Source organism: Pteropus alecto, unplaced genomic scaffold, assembly GCF_000325575.1.
Source record: "Pteropus alecto unplaced genomic scaffold, ASM32557v1 scaffold68, whole genome shotgun sequence".
Lineage (NCBI taxonomy): Eukaryota > Metazoa > Chordata > Mammalia > Chiroptera > Pteropodidae > Pteropus > Pteropus alecto.
Window position 1 is genome coordinate 139,807 of NW_006441386.1, and position 12,990 is coordinate 152,796.

Below are 12,990 nucleotides of genomic sequence, written 5' to 3' on the forward strand. Positions count from 1 at the left end.
AGATTCTGAACTGTTGTATGTAACACAAAACAAGAAGGATCACAGGGAAACCCCATAAAAACTAACCAAAATAAAGTAAACAGAAGCACAAGGACAAGGAAGCAATGGAAACACCGAGCTACCAGAAAGCAAAAGATAAAATGGCTGTAAAAAGACCTTATATTTCAATAAACACCCCAAATGGAAAAAGATTGAATTCACCAATAAAAAGGCAAAATGGATCAAAAAACAGAACCCAAGCATATGCTGCCTCCAGGACACACATCTCAGCTCCAAAGACAAATATACACTCAAAGGGAAAGGGTGGAAAATAAGATTTCAAGCAAATGGTATTCAGAGAAAAGTGGGAATAGTGGTACTAACATCAGATGAAATAGACTTCAAAATAAAAAAGGTTAAGAAAGATACTGAGGAGCACTTTATAATGATAAAGGGAATCATCCACCAAGAAGACATAACACTTATTAATATCTATGCTCCCAATCAGGGAGCCCCGAAATATGTAAAGCAATTATTAACAGAAATAAAGGAAGAGAGACCAAAACACTATCGTAGTAGTGGACCTAAATACCTCACTCTTGAATATGGACAGATCATCCAAACAGAAAATCAATTAAAGAAATAACATCCTTAAATGAAACATTAGACCAACTGGACATAATTGACATTTACAGAGTCTTCCATCCCATAACAGCTGCTTATACATTTTTTCTCCAGTGCACATGGAACATTCTCAAGAATTGACCACATACTGGGACACAGAGATAGCCTCAACAAATATAAGAAGGTTGTAATTATACCAACCATATTCTCTGATCATAATGCTTTCAAACTAGAGATCAACAGCAGGAACAATCAGGAAGAACTACAAATACATGGAGATTAAACAACATGCTACTGAAGAATAACTGGGTCAGAGAAGAAATAAAAACAGAGATCAAGAGATACATAGAAATGAATGATAATGATAGTACAATATATCAAAACTTTTGGGACATGGAACAAAGCGGTCATAAGAGGAAAGTTCATATCATTACAGTTCCATCTCCAAAAACAAGAACGAGCCCAAATAAACATCCTAACGCTTCATTTTCAAAACTAGAAAAGGAAGAACAAATGAAACCTAAAGTCAGCAGAAGGAAAAAAATAATCATAATTAGAGCAGATATAAGTGAAATTGAAGACAAAAGAAAAGATAGAAAAATAAATGCAACAAAGAGTTGGTTCTTTGAGAAAGTTAATAAAATTGACAAACCTCTAACTAGACTCACTAAAGAAAAAAGAGAAAGGACACAAACAAAATCAGGGATGAAAGAGGAGAAATTACGACTGACATAGCAGAAATACAAAAGATCATGCAGGGATACTATTAAAAAAGTATATAATAACAAATTTAATAACCTAGAAGATATGGATCAGTACCTAGAAAAATACAATCTTTCTAGACTAAATCAAGAAGATTTGGAAAATCAAAATAGACTGATCAGCAGTATGGAAATTGAAACAATCACCAAAAACCTACCAAAAAGTAAAAGTCCAGGACCAGATGGCTTCACCAGTCAATTCTACCAAACATTCAAAGAAGATTTAATACCTATTCTCCTCAAACTCTTCCAAAAAAATTGAAGAGAAGGCAATACTTCGCAACTCATTTTATGAGGCCAATATTATCCCAATACCAAAACCTGGTAAGGATAACACACACACAAAAAAGGAAACTACAGACCAATATCACTCATGAACACAGCAAAAATCTTGAATAAGATACTAGCGAACTGAATACAGCAACATATTAAAAAGATTATACACCACAATCAAGTGGGCTTCATACCAGAGGCAAAGAGATGGTTCGACATACACAAATATTAATGTGATATACCACATAAACAAATTAAAAAATAAGAATCATATGATCATATCAATAGATGCAAAAAAAAAAAGCCTTCGACAATATACAGCATCCATTTATGATCAAAACACTTCACAAAATCGGTATAGAAGGAAAATACCTAAACATAATAAAGAACCTTTATGACAAACCCTCAGCCAACATTATACTTAATGGTGAAAAACTAAAAACCTTCCATCTAAGATCAGGAACAAGGAAAGGCTGTCCACAATTCTTATTCAGTATAACATTGGAGGTCCTAGTGAGTGCAATCAGACAAGAGAAAGATATAAGAGGTATGCAAATAGGAAACGAAGAAGTCGAACTGTCACTATTTGTGGATGACATGATTCTCTATACAGAAAACCCTAAAGACTCCACAAGAACACTACTAGAAACAATAAACAAATACAGTAAAGTCTCTGGATACAAAATCAACATTGAAAAATCCAGAGTGTTCCCATACTCTAATAATGAAGTGACAGAAAAAGAAGGGGAAAAAATAATTCCTTTTGCAATTGCAACAAAAAGAATACAATACCTAGGAATAAATTTAATGAAACATGTGAAAAACGTATATAATGACAACTACAAGATCCTATTAAAAGAAATCGAAGAAGATACAAAGAAATAGAAAGATATTCTGTGTTCTTGGATCGCAAGAATCAACATAGTTAAAATGAGCTTATTAACTAAAGCATTATACAGATTTCATGCAATCCCTATCAAAATCCCATCAGCATTTTTAAAAGAAATAAAACAAAAAATCATCAGATTTGTATAGAAGCACAAAGACCCCGAATTGTCAAAGCCATGTTGAGAAAAAAAAGAAAAAGAAACCAGACTGGAGCCATCACTCTGCCTGACTTCATGGTATTGGCAGCAAATCACACACACGGGCCAGTGGAACAGAATCGAGAGTCCAGAAGTTAATCCATATTTATATGGGCAATTAATTTTCAACAAAGAGACCAAAAACATACAGTGGAGAAGGAAATCCTCTTCAATAAATGGTGCTGGGAAAACTGAAGCCACCTGCAAAAGAATGAAACTAGACTGTTGTCTAACACTACACACCAAATTTAACTCAGAATGTATTAAGGATCTGAATGTAAGACCTGAAACAATAAAATGCATAGAAGAAAACATAGGAACTAAACTCAAGGACCTTGGACTTAAAGAAGATTTTATGAATTTGACCTCAAAGGCTAGTGAAGTAAAAGCAAAAATATATGAATGGGACTATATCAAACTAAAAAGCTTCTGCTCAGAGAAAGAAATCATCAACAAGGTAAAAAGACAACCATCTAAATGGGAAAATATATTTGCAAGCAACACCTCTGATAGGGGCTTAATATTCAAAATATACACAGAACTCATACAACTCAATAACAACAACAACAACAAAAAAAAAAACAAATGATCCAATCAAAAAATGGACCAAGGACCTGAACAGACACTTCTCCCCAGAGGACATACAAATAGCCAACAAACATTGCTAGCTATTAGAGAAATATAAATCAAAACCACAATGAGATACCATCTCACACCTGTTAGAATAGCTATAATCAACAGGACAAGTAATAACAACTGTGGAAAAAAAATTTTGCAAACCATAAATCTGATAAGTGGTTAGTATCCAAAATGTATAAAGAACTCATACGACTCAATAGCAAAAAACCTGAATAGACATTTTTCTGAAAGAGATATACAAATGGCCACAGGTACATGAAAAGATGTTCAACAACACTAGTCATTAGAGAGATGCAAATTAAAACCACAGTGAGATATCACTTTACACAGTCAGAATGGATGTTGTCGCAATGACAAGAAATAACAAATGCTAGTATAGATATGGAGGATATACACTGCTGAGGGGACTGCAAATTGGTACAGCCACTATGGAAAACAGTATGGAGCTTCCTCAAAAAACTAAAAATTGATCTACCATATGATCCGGCAATTCCTCTATGGGGCATTTATCCCAAGGACTTGAAAACCCATATGCAAAAAGATATTTGCACACCGATGTTCATAGCAGCATTATTCACAGTGGCCAGGACATGGAAGCAACCGAAGTGTCCTACAATAGATGACTGGCTAAAGAAGCTGTGATACATATATACAATGGAATATTACTCAGCCATAAGAACAGATGAAATACTGCCATTTGTGACAACATGGATAGACCTTGAGATAATCATGTTAAGCCAAATAAGCCAGACAGAAAAAGTTGAAAATCACATGATATCACTTATGTGAGGGATATAAACCTAAAAGCAACAAATGAGCAGAAAAAACAAACAGAGACTCATGGACATGGACTATAGACTAGTGGTTACCTGAGGACTATAGACTAGTGGTCTACAGTGGGGTGGGGGAGGAGAAGGAAGGTAGACGATATAAAAGGGGTCTAATATAGGGAGATAGGGTGAGGGCGATGTGGTTAAAGGGGATCAAATATATGGTAGCTAAAGGAAACTGGACTTTGGGTGGTAAACACAATGTAATATATAGAAATTGAATGATATTGTACACCTGAAAATTATATAATTTTATTAACCAATGTTATCCCTATAAATTTAAAAGAATTAATTAATTAATTAAAAAATAATAATAATAAAAGTGGGGGTATTTGAGGTCTTTCTTTTTTAAAAGGTAGGCATTTGTCACTATAAAATTCCTTCTAATTACTGCTTTTGCTGTTCCCAGAAGTTTGGGATTGTTGAGTGTTTGCTGTTTGTTTGTTTCAAGATATTAAATAATTTTTGTTTTGACTACTTCTGTGAACCAATGGTTGTAATGAGTACATTTTTTTTGCTGAAGACTTCTTTTTTTCCTCCCAGCTTTATTGAAGTATAATAGACAATTTTTTGTTCATTGTACAATTCAATGAGTTTTTTTTCAATTTTAGTTAGCATACAATAATATATTAGTTTCAGTTGTACAGCATAGTGATTAGAGATCTATATGACTCACAAAATGGTCACCCAATTAAATCAGGTACCCCTCTGCCCCTTTAAATACTTATTACAACATTGTTAACTATTTACCTTATGCTACACTTTATATCATCATGTCTATTCTGTAACTATCTATTTGTAATTTTTAATCAATTTGCCCATTTTCACCATCCTCCCAATTCCTTCAAAATATACTCTGTATCTATGAGTTTGTTTCCACTTTTGTTGTTGTTGATGATGATTTTGTTCTTTAGATTCCATATGTATGTAAAATCATGTGGTATTTGTCTTTCTCTATCTGACTTACTTCATTCAGCACAATACCCTCTAGATCCATCAGGCAATATCTTTTTTTATCTCCTTCCTTTTAGTCTGTGTGTGTCTTTTAATCTGAAGTGAGTCTCTTGCAGGCAGCATATGTAGGGGTCATGTTTTCTTATTCATTCAGTCACTCTATCTTTTGGTTGGAGCACTTAATTCTTTTCCATTTGAAGTACTTATTGATAGGAATATAGTTATTACCATTCTTAATTCCTGTTTTTGATACGTGTTTTTTCTTCTTAAAGAAGTCTCTCCAACATTTCCTGTAATACTGGCTTGGTGGTGATAAACTCCTTTAGCTTATTTTTGTCTGGGAAGCTCTATATCTGTCCTTCAACTCTAAATGATAATTTTGCTAAATAAGCTATTCTTGGTTGTAGATATTGGGTTTTCAACACTTTGAATGTTTTGTACCAAGCCCTTCTGTCCTGCAAAGTTTCTTTTGAGAAGTCAACTTCCGGTCTTATGGGTGCTCTCTTGTAGGTAACTAACTGCTTTCTTCTTGCTCCTTTTTAAGATTCTCTTTTTGTATCTAACCTTTGGCATTTTAATTATGATGTGTCTTGGTGTGGGCCTCTTTGGGTTCCTGTTTTTGGGGACTCTCTGAGCTTCCTGGGGTTTTATGTCTATTTCCAGGTCTATCACCAGGTTAAGGAAGTTTTCCACCATTATTTCTTCAAATATATATTCAACTTCTTGTTCTCTCTCTTCAAGTACCCCTATGACACAGATGTTATCTTTAATTTTGCCCCATGGGCTCCTTAAATTATTATTATAGTCTTGGTTACTTTTTTTCTTGCCCTTCTTATTTGGTGTCTTTGGCTTCCCTATCCTCTATATTGGTGATTTGATCCTCTTCTTCCTCCACTCTGTTGATTCCCTCTAATATACTAGATATTGTAGTCTTCATTTCTGACTGGTTCCCTTTTACAATTTCCATTTCCTTTTCTATTTTTTATCTCTTTGTTAAAGTTCTCACTGAGTTCATCTACACTTCCCCTAAGTTCATTGAGCATCTTTATAAGCAATGTTTTAAACTCTGCATCTGTGAGATTCTTGACTCCATTTTTTCCTGGATCTCTGTTCTGTTCTTTCATGTGGTTTCTGCTTCTTTGTCTTCCCATTTGGGCTGCCTTTCTGTGTCTGTTTCTGTGTACTAATCAAAGTTCCTAAGTCTCCCAGTCTTATTAGCATGACTTTGTGTAGTAGGTGTCCAGCAGCACAGTCCTGAGAAGGACTGAGGCCAAGTTTAGCCCCAGCCTGTGCCCCTCCAGGGCCACCTATTAAGATTCAGCACACAAATTACAGATGCTGTGCTTATAGTTGCCTCAAGAAGCCACACCAGAAACCAAGGCCAGTGTGAGTCTTGGCGCTGCTCAGCAAGTGGCACAGGACTTGACAAAAACACAACTGAATGTGGTTTGGGTGGGGCTGTGAGTTGGGGGAGGCAGAGTTCAGGGAATCTTCTGAGTGGAGCAACCTCTGTTATCTAGTTTGATGACATCTCAACTATGGTGGCACCAAGTCTGCACACTGACAGCGGGGTGGGCTCAAGAGAGGAACAATGGATACCACCAGCACTTCTGCCTGGTAGAAAGCCTTGCCTCTGGCCCTCACTCTGATAACTCAGTGTCCCTCTGTAAGTCCCTGGTGACCCCTAAGCAGCTGACCTGGTACTGATACGCAGAGTGAGCAGGTCCATCAGCGGGAAAGTCCAATCTGGGACATGGCCCTTTTAAAAGACTGCTATAGCCTTTGTCCCACTCAGCCACTGGTATCTGGGAAGCCTTACGTTTTCACCCTCTCCTACCTCCAACCATTGCAGGCTGATTTCTTATTTCTCTCCCTAGTTGTAGGACTTCTTTTCATCTATACCCCCAGTGACTGTACTTACTGTTTCCTCTGTGTTTCTGTCTCAATTTTGATGCGGTCGCAAGAGGGAATGAGTGAAGCTTCAATCATTTATGCCATTTTGCTCCTACTTTCATGAGTGTTTTTAAATTTCTCTACATTTATGAATTTTTAAATTTTTCTTATCAATTTCTAGTTTCATTGCACTGTGGTCAGAAATAATACTCAGTATAATTGCAATGCCTTCTTAAATTTAAGTCTTGTTTGTAGGCTCACATATTCTGCTGCTGTTGTGTGCAATATTATGCATGTATTTGTTAGATCTACTTATTTTATTGTACTGCTTAGGTTCAGCTATTTCCTTATTGATTTTATGTCTGGATGTTTTATGTATTGTTGAAAGTGGATGTTGAAGTCTCTTACTATTATCATGTTTCATGTGTATTATTCTCTTCATTTTTGTGAATTTTTGCTTTTCATAATTAGGTACTCTAATGTTAAGTCTGTGTGTGTGTGTAAAATAAATATATATATTTTTGTTATCTTCTTATTCAATCAATCATTTCATCATTATAAAATACCCTTATCTCTTTTCACAATTTTGACTTAAATCTTATTTTAACTGATATATCACCACCCCTGCTTTCTTATTTTAACCATTTTCATGGAATATCTTTTTTTTAATTCCTTTATTCTCTGCCTATGTGTGTCTTGATTCTAAAGTGGATACATTGTAGACAGCATGTAAAATATATATATATGTGTTAGTCAAGGCAACCCTTGGTTGGCCTTACAGATTGCAAGGACCTTGTCAGTTTACAATCCCTTATTTTTTTATTTTTTACACCTACAGCACCTGGTCTTCCTAGGTGGTCTCCTAACCAAGTACTAACTAGGTCCGACCCTGCTTAGCTTCTGAGATCAGACAGAATCGGGTTTGTTCAGGGTAGCATAGCCGTAGACTGGATATATTTTTAAAAAATTCATTCAGCCACCCTATGTCTTGTGATTGGAGAGATTCATCTATTAAAGTAATTATTATATATGGTATATAATATACAATATATAGTAATACATTTAAGTAATAATAGAGAATGACTATTGTCATTTTGTTAAATATTTTTCATCTATCTTGTAGTTCTTTTGTTTCTCTGTCCCCCTATCTCTTTTAATTCCTTTGTATTTTGTTATTTGTAGTGATGTTTTTATTCCTTTCTCTTTTTATTTGGTGTATCTTCTATAGGTATTTTCATGAGACTTACAAAAAAATCTTACAGTTATAATATCTAACTTAATAACAACTTTAATCACATGCAAAAACTTTACACTTCTACCTCTTCCCTAATTTATGTGTTTGGTGTTAAAGTTTACATAGTTTTATGTTGCATGTTCATTAACAGGTTTTTGTGTTTATAGTTATTGTAATACTTTTTTATTTTAACTTTTATACTAGAGGTAAAAGTGTTTTAATACCTTCATTACAGTATTTTCTATTTGTCTATATACTTACCTTTATCTTTGTGTTTTATACTCTCATGTGCTTTGTGTTACTGTTTAGTGCCTTTTGTTTCAACTGGAAGAACTCCTTTTAGTAGTTCTTTTAAGGCAGATCTAGTGGTGATGAATTTCCTCAGTCTTTATCTGTTTGTGGGGTATTTTTCCTTCATTTATAAAGGGTAGTTTTTTGGGGTATAGTATTCTTTGTTGAAAATTTTTTCTTTCAGTATTTTGATAATATTATCCAATTCCCTTACGGCCTGCAATTTTATGCTGAGAAATCAGCTGATAGTTATACATGTGTTTCATGATACATGATGAATTGCAATTCTGTTGCTGTTTACAAAATTCTTTCTTTGTCTTTGACTTTTGACAATTCGAATATATTGTGTCTTGGTGTAGACTTCTTAAGGTTTATCTTTTTTGACAGTCTTTCAAGTTTTGTAAATGCAAGTACATTTTCCTCTCTCCATATGGGAAGTTTTCAGCCATTATATTTTTAAATAAGTTTACTGCCCATTTCTCCCCTTCTTCTTCTAGGACTCTCATGATAAATATATTGATTTTTGTCATAAAGTTACATAATTCTCTAAGGCTTTTTTTCACTTTTTTCTTTTTGTTTTTCTGACTGGATAATTTCAAATGATTTTTGTCTTTGAATTTGTAATTCTTTCTTCTGCTTCATCAAATCACTGTTGAATCCCTCTAATAATTTCTTTAGTTCAGTTATATTCTTCACCTCCAAAATTTCTGTGTTTCTCCTTTATCATTTTTATGGTTATTGATATTATAATTTTGTTTACATATTACTTTTCTGATTTTATTTAGTTATTTGTGTTCTCTTCACTGTGTTTCTTTAGGATGATTATTTTGAATTCTTTGTTAAGCAATTTATAGAATTCTTTTTTATGGTCATTTACTAGAGATTTATTTTGTTCTTTGGTCATATCATGTTTTCCTTATTTTATATGTTCCTTTTAGCTCTTCATTAGTGTTTGAACATTTGAAAAATAGCACCTTTACTTAGCTTTTACAGACTGGCTTTGACTGTGAAAGACATTCACCAGTCAACCTGGTCAGGGATGCTGGATCTTTGTTCCTGGCTGTCCTAGGTATGCAGTCTTTTTGTGGGGTCAAGGGGAACGCTTAATCTCTTGCTTTCTCTAATATATAACCATTTCAGTTTTATCAGTGATTCCTGTAATGTGAGAGAGAAATGGGTTTCTTGGGCAGTGTGCTGAAAGACTGAGGATACTGGCAGCATTCACCACTATTCCTTCTCCTTCCTGAGGAAAAAGCTTCAGTTATGCACTTTTCCCCTATCTTGCAGATTTGTGACAGCTGCAGCTTCTCCAGGCATTTGTACTATGCCAGAATTTTAGTGTTCTGTGTGAGGCAGGGCAGAATGCAACCTCTTGGTGGATGCTTCGAAAGGCCAGGGATGTTGAACACATCCTCCACTACTCCCTTTCTCCTGAAGGAGAAGCCTCAGTTACGCAGTTTCTCCAAGCCTCTCAGAGAGCATTGCTGACCATACTGAGGTGCCTGCCTCCCCTAGTTTCCTCAGGCACCTGAATAATGCCAGTTTTATTAGCCATGTGTGTGAGGTGAAAGAGAAGCCAGCCCCTAGAGATTACTAAAAGACTGGAGGTGTTGGACACTATTCCCATTCTCTCCCATCCTCTGGGAGGAATTGTGATATCTCTAAGTCCTGAGCTGTAATAGGTTGGGGGAGGTGTTAACATAGGTAAAATGAAATTACTCTTTTTAGCTGTTTCATGCAGCTGATTTTTATCTTGTGATTGTCTGGAAGACTACAACTTCTTAACTAGATTCTGGACTTCTCCAAAGTGTATGTTGCTACTTATATCTTTGTTAAATCTATGTTTCTATGGGGAAAAAGGATTTGGACTTTCTATTCGGCAATTATGCTGATGTCACTCCCACCATTTTGTATTCTTGGTACCTTTTTCAAGCATCGGTAGACTGTATATGCACACACTTATTTCTGGACAATCTATTCTATTACATTGGTCTATATGTTTATCTTTAGGCTGCTGCCACATTGTTTTAATTACCGAAGTTTTGTAATATATACTGAAATCAGAAAGTGTGAAAACCCCATCTTTTTTTCTTTTTTTTCCATCTTCATTGAAATATAATAGACAATTAGTTGCTCGTATTTACATTGTACAATTCATTGAGGATTTTTTTTTTTCAATTATAGTTGGCGTACAATAATATACCAGTTTCAGTTGTATAGCTTAGGAATCAGAGATCCATATAACTCCCACTAAATCTAGTACCCCTCTTCCCCCTTACATATTTATTACAACATTATTAACTATCTTCTCCATGCTACACTCTACATCTCCATGTCTATTCAGCAACTATCTATTTGTACCTCTTAATCCCTTTGCCTTTTTTGTCCCGCCAATCCCCCTCTTATCTAGTATGCCTCTAAATATTCTCTGTATCTATGAGTTTAATTCCACATTTGTTGTCGTTGTTGACGATGATGATGATTTTATTCTTTAGATTCTACACATACGTGAAATCATGAAATATCTGTATTTCTCTATCCAACACATTTCATTCAGTGCAATACCCTCTGGGTCCATCAAAGGAATATCTTTTTCCATCCCCTCCCTTTTAGTCTGCATGTGTTTTTTAATCTGAAGTGAGTCTCTTGTAGGCAGCATATGCAAGGGTCTTGTTTTCTTATCCATTCAGCCACCCTATCTTTTGGTTGAAGCACTTAATTCTTTTCCATTTGAGGTACTTGTTGATAGGAATGCAGTTATTACCATTCTTTATTCCTGTTTTTGACACATGTTTTTTCATCTTAAAGAAGTCCCTCCAACATTTTCTGTGATACTGGCTTGGTGGTGATAAATTCCTTTAGCTTATTTTTGTCTGGGAAGCTCTTTATCTTACTTTCATCTCTAAATGATAGCTTGCTGGGAAAAGTATTCTTGGTTGTAAATCCTGGGTTTTACTCACGTCAAATATTTTGTACCAAGCCCTTCTGTCCTGCAAAGTTTCTTTTGAGAAATCACCTGCCGGTCTTATGGGTGCTCTCTCGTAGGGAACTAACTGCTTTTCTCTTGCTGCTTTTAAGAGTCTCTCATTGTATTTAACTTTTGGCATTTAATTATGATATGTCTTGCTGTGGGCCTCTTCGGATCCCTGAGTTTTGGAATTCTCTGAGATTCCTGGGGTTTTATGTCCATTTCCTTCACCAGGTTAGGAAAATTTTCCATCATTATTTCTTCAAATAGCTCTTCAACATTTTATTTGTTTGTTTGTTTGTTTCAGGTACCCCTATGACATGGATATTTTTACATTTAATAGTATCGCATAGGCTCCTTAAATTATTATTACAGTCTTGGCTTCTTTTTTCTTGCCATTCTGATTGAGTGTCCTTGGCTTTCCCATCCTCTACATAGGTCATTTGATCCTCTTCTTTATTCACTCTGTTTATTCCATTTAATATACTTCTAATCTCAGATAATGTGTTCTTCATTTCTGACTGGTTCCTTTTTATAATTTCCATTTAAATTTTTATGGTTTCTTTAATCTCTTTGTTAAAGTTCTCATTGCATTTATTACACTTCCCAAAAGTTCATTGAGCATCTTTATAACCAGTGTTTCGAACACTGTTATCTGTTGGATTACTTGACTCCATTATATCTGGATCTCTGTTCTTTTATTTCACATGGTTTCTGCTTCTTTGTCATCCCATTTTGGCTGCCTTTCTGTGTCTGTTTCTATGTACTAATCAAAGCTCCTAAGTTTCTGGTCTTATTAGAGTGGCTTTGTGTAGTAGGTGTTTAGCCCTAGCCTGTACCCCTCGGGGGCCACCTGTGAAGATTCTGCAAGCAATCCACAGATGCTCTGCTTATAGTTGCTTACAGGCCACATCAGAAACCATAGTCAGCTGCCCACAGTGTGAGTCTAGGTACTGCTCAGAAAGGAGCACCTGACTAAGCAAGGATGCACCTGGATGTAGCTTAGGTGTGGTTGTGAGTTGGGGGAGCGAAGTTTCAGGGAATCCTCTGGGTGTTATCCAGTTTGATGACCTCTGGGTGTTATCCAGTTTGATGACATCTCAGCTATGGTGGTGCTGCATCTCCACACTGGGAGAGGGGAGGACTCAACAGAGGAACAATGGATACCGCTGGCACTTTTATAAAAAGTGAGTCTCATCTTGGCCCTCACTCAGACAACTCAGTGTCCCTCTGTAATTTCCTGGTGCCCCCTGTGCAACCTAACTGGCACTGGTGCTCAGAAAGTCCGCTCATGGACACGGCCACAAGAAAGTCTTCTCATAGACATGGCCCCTTTAAGGGGCTTCTGCAGCTGTCGGCTGTTGCTGACACAGCCTCTCTCCCACTCAACCGCTAGGAACCAGGCAGCCTCGCCCCATCCTACCTTCTGCTATGCAAGGTGATTTCTTAGTTCTTTCCC

At 35.8% G+C, this 12,990-nt stretch overlaps 1 protein-coding gene and 1 pseudogene across 1 annotated transcript in view; both read right to left on the bottom strand.

The window, feature by feature from the left end:
• Positions 1-12,990, bottom strand: part of SEPT14 (septin 14) — a 117,450-nt gene that overhangs the window by 73,277 nt on the left and 31,183 nt on the right. The gene's annotated exons all lie outside the window — the stretch shown is intronic.
• On the bottom strand, positions 7,868-7,986 carry LOC112485277 (annotated as a pseudogene).